Source organism: Wolffia australiana, chromosome 4 (genome assembly GCF_029677425.1).
Source record: "Wolffia australiana isolate 7733 chromosome 4, ASM2967742v1".
Classification (NCBI taxonomy): domain Eukaryota; kingdom Viridiplantae; phylum Streptophyta; class Magnoliopsida; order Alismatales; family Araceae; genus Wolffia; species Wolffia australiana.
Window position 1 is genome coordinate 23,708,564 of NC_135838.1, and position 4,695 is coordinate 23,713,258.

Here is a 4,695-nt window from a genome sequence, read left to right on the forward strand (position 1 = left end):
ATATTTGCCGCAGCCATCTTATAGTTGAATCTCATCTACGCTCGCTCGCCGCCCACAGATGCTACGTAATGAAAAATAAGTTTGGCCTTTTCTCATAATGTTGTCCTATGTCGAATTTATTTGTGAAAAATGCAACAGTTATGTGGGCCTGAAGCCCTGAACTATTTTTGGACCAAAATTAATTTAATGTAATGTAAAAAATCTAAAACTATACAATAACGAGGGTAAAATTGCATATCATAGACTTGTTTTTTTTAACTAACAACTAATGTTATAATGAAATTAATATATTGTTATTTTAAGAAAATAAAATTGCGTAATATAGTTAATAAATTTAATAATAAATATGAGGGTAATAAGGGTACTAGGGTAGAGTGTAATATATTAGTGGAATGGTTATGAGAATGACTGACAATTGTCAACTAATGTTTTAACGAAATTAGTACACTGTATTTTTATGGGAATAAAATTGCAGAAAATATGTAATACCTTTACTAGATAGTAGTAGCAGTTAGTAAGAGGAATAATGAATTTGATGGTTTAATAATAAGGGTAGAGCGTAAGATATTAGTGGGGTGGTTATTTTAGACTTAAAACAAAATTTTGAACAAATTTAATATAATTTAATTTTAAGAAAATAAAATTATATAACATATTTAACACCTTTAATAGATAAGTGAAATAGTCAGTAAGAGGAATAATAAATATGAGGGTTAAAAAATAAGGGTAGAGAGTAAGATATTAGTTGGATGGTTATTTCTGACTTACAACAATTTTCAGTACGAATTTAATATAATGTTATTTGAAGAAAATAAAATTACTTAATATATTGAACACCTTTAATAGGTAAGTGAAATAGTTAAAAAGAGGAATAGCAAAATTGACGATTTAAGAATAAGGGTTGAGTGTAAGATATTAGTGGAATGGTTATTTTAGAATTACAAATAATTTTTGAACGAAGTTAATATAACTTATTTTTAAGAAAATAAAATTACTTAATATATTGAACACCTTTAATAGGTAAGTGAAATAGTTAAAAAGAGGAATAGCAAAATTGACGATCTAAGAATAAGGGTTGAGTCTAAGATATTAGTGGAATGGTTATTTTAGAATTACAAATAATTTTTGAACGAAGTTAATATAAATTATTTTTAAGAAAATAAATTTACATAATATATTGAACACCTTAAATAGATAAGTGAAACAGTTAGTAAGAGGAATAATAAAACTGACGATTTAATAATAAGGGTAGATTGTAAGATATTAGTGGAATGGTGATTTTAGACTTACAAATAATTTTTGGACGAATTTAATATAATGTAATGTTAAGAAAATAAAATTACATAATATGTTGAACATCTTTAATAGATAAGTGAAACAGTTGGTAAGAGGAATAATAAAACCGACGATTTAATAATAAGGGTAGAGTATAAGATATTGGTGGAATGGTTATTTTAGACTTACAAATAATTTTTGACCGAAGTTAATATAACATAATTTTAAGAAAATAATTTTACATAATATATTGAACATCTTTAATAGATAAGAGAAGCAGTTAGTAAGAGGAATAATAAAACTTCTTATTCAATAATAAGGGTAGAGTGTAAGATACTAGTGGAATTTTTAATCTGAGTCTTTATGGTAATGTAAGGTTTGAGTAGAATTAAAAATATAGGAGAGGATGAAATGCATACCATGGCAAATGTATAGGAGAATAAAGGTGCATGATATAATTTATATTTGGTATATATACTCGAAATAGTTAGTAATAGGAGTAATAGAGGAGTAAGTACACTTCGTGGCATGATATTTAATTACAGGGACTAGTTTTTTTTATTGATACTAAGATTATTTATTGGATAGTTGGAGGAATATAGTAATGCCAGATATAAATATAGAACAAGAACTGAAAGGGTCTATTTAAATTGATATAAATTTTTGTATTTTACTTTCATTTGAATCTTTGTAGTAATTTAGGGATATTCAAAGGAATTTTTGGAAAATGTATCAAAATTTAGGGATAGTCAAATGAATCTATACACGGCGTTAATTTGACATTTGTAGCAAAATTCAATATAGACATATGACTGTGGCTCTGTCAAAAACACGCAGTTCTCGTAGAAAACTCCCAACGGCTCTGTCAAAGATTTGTGCTTACTTGATCATCACCTGTGTTGCAGAAGATAAGAGATAAGTAACGATCATTACGTAGAAGTAAGAAAATCTAGTTCATTTATGTGATGTGTACCTCGAGCACATGTGACCACACCATCTTCTCCGTCATCAACATCCTCATCTAGCTCAACGTCATTGTACCACCGTTTGTTGTCCACACGGAACCAACACTTCACACTGATTAGTGTTTCGATGCTTATTGGCAACAAACGCGATCGCTTGTACGTGACAATAGCATTGCCAACCGAGAACATGCACTCAGCAGGGGTGCTCGTCGCACATACGGATAATAGGTCCCTCGCAACGGCCGCAAGTAAGGGGAAAAGCTTCGCCCCTGTGCTGGCCCACCAAGATAGTGGAGTGAACGCACCCTCATTAGGCACAATCTCTGCAAGGAATTGGTTGAATTCGTCCCACGCTGACCTCGTTGTCACAAGTGACGGTTGCACGTGCCGCATAGTGCTCTTAAGCCACTTGTCCAACTCTTTACCTCTTGTCTGCTCCTCCTCAGCAGCCCCTCTCGGTCCACGGCTCGACGAGTCACCTGGTAACAACGACCGTATGTATGCGATGGTTGCTGCTCGGACGCCCGGGCGGAGCATTGACCCTTTGTGGAATGGATCCATCAATGCCGCGGCAGTGATCGCCTCATTCGCCCACAATATCTCAGCATATTGTGCAAGCTTGTAATGCATCTCTCTACACGCCTGCGCCATGTTTGAACGATCTCCTTCGTGCAACCATCGTACGGATGTGAAGAATGTGCCATCTTTGATTTGCTGGACAACTTCCTCCATGTGAACCTTAAGGCCGTCTATGAGATACATGACATCGCAAATCGCCGGCGTCACTGTCTTGCAAACATGATCAGTTGATATGGCGAAATGGCCAAGGATGCGGAAGAACTATTTTACCAACTCTGACTCGTCCTTCAACAACTTCGGCGACGCCGCCTTCCAGCCAAAAGCCTTCGACACTTCGTCAATTACATCACGCTTCTTCACGGCGGCCGCCAACACAGTGTACGTGTTGTTCCATCGGGTTGGACAATCTAAGACGACCATGTTGAAGTCCTCGACTTTGGGGTCGTCTTCACATGCCTGTGTATAAAGTTATCTCCGTTGCGTAGAGCTCCGAATACTCCGCACCAGTGTGCGCACCTTTTCAACTGCATCACCCAAACATAACGGCTTGCGTGGTCCCTCATTGTCATCAGATGCTGAGAATATATCACCGAGTTCGTTGTCCTGGTCGCTGTCGTAGTGCTCTGCTGTCCTTGTCACGTCGCCTTCTTCGGGTTCCACAGCTTGGGCCGAAGGAATACCGAAGCTTTTTATTTCCACTTGCACGACAATGTTCAGAATGTGTGCCACACATGGGACGTGCCTCGAGGCACTAAATGCAGGGTTTACACTCTTCATATTTCGCGCCATCAATGCCAACATCCTCTTATTCATCGTGGCATTGTCAGTAGTCACGGCATAGACCTGCATAATTACGTTCCACATTTAAAGGCACAAGTTCAACTAATAAATTGAGATAGATGCTGAGTGCTGACCTTCGTCCACAGACATAATTCATCTAGTGCTTGGAGAACAATCGACACCATGTTCTTCCCATCGTGCTTGCCAACGATTTCTCGGATGGCATGTACCCGCTCTCTGTACGCCCATGTGTCGTCCACCTAGTGGACGGTGATGCCTAGCAATCCAGTTCCGTTCTCCACAATCCATGCATCTACGGTGATTGACACTCGGGCCACATTGTCCCAGAACTTACTCACATCATGTTTCATTCAGCCAGACATTTGGATGGTCCACTTCTTTTGACCTTCGCACTTGGAGGATCCAAGTCGATAAGCGTCGTGTAACGCCAAATATCCTTGAAGGTGACATTGTCAACAATGCTCCATGGTGAATCAGTCAGGCATATGAATCGTGCAATGAAATTCTTTGTCTCATCTAGAGTGTGCCCTCTAATAGGCCCCCGTCGGCTAGGCTCTCCCTATTGTTTGCTCTGCATTCTGTCAGTGATGCGTGGCTGATCAGGGTTTGCAGGGTCTTCGCCCTTGAGCTCCGCGTGATGAGCTGGATGGCAGGATTTGAAATGTCACCAGAATACGCTGGTGCTTTTGTTGGCTTGCCTCTTTATTGGTTTCCTCTTACTTTGCGTGTTCAACTCCCGGCACAGTAAGCATGTGCACGATTTGAACAAGGCTGACTCTGTGCGGCACGAGAAGTTCCCGCGTCCGTAGGTTGGGGGCCTACAACTCCTGACCCAGATCTTTCTTGGGTTGGGTCATTGCCTCCGAGTGGGTTCATGTTTCTGAAGTCATAATTTGGTAAGCTAAAATTCAATACAACGACATCACATGATGCCAAACTATGATTTAAACTCTGAATTAAGTAACGGATGCAATGAATACGACAATTAAATAAATAGTGAATCAAAGGAGAATGGAATATATAGATAAAGGAAAAATGATAGATGTACAAGCAAGAATTATTGAGTCAGGGAGAA

At 38.2% G+C, this 4,695-nt stretch overlaps 1 long non-coding RNA gene across 1 annotated transcript; it reads right to left on the reverse strand.

Annotated features, from left to right (window-relative positions):
• Positions 1-2,021: 2,021 nt before the first annotated feature.
• On the reverse strand, positions 2,022-3,596 carry LOC144702676 (uncharacterized). The gene is made up of 2 exons (XR_013581329.1): positions 2,249-3,596; positions 2,022-2,169 (listed from the first exon to the last, which is right to left on the reverse strand). It is a non-coding gene; the product is annotated as an uncharacterized LOC144702676 (long non-coding RNA).
• Positions 3,597-4,695: the final 1,099 nt, after the last annotated feature.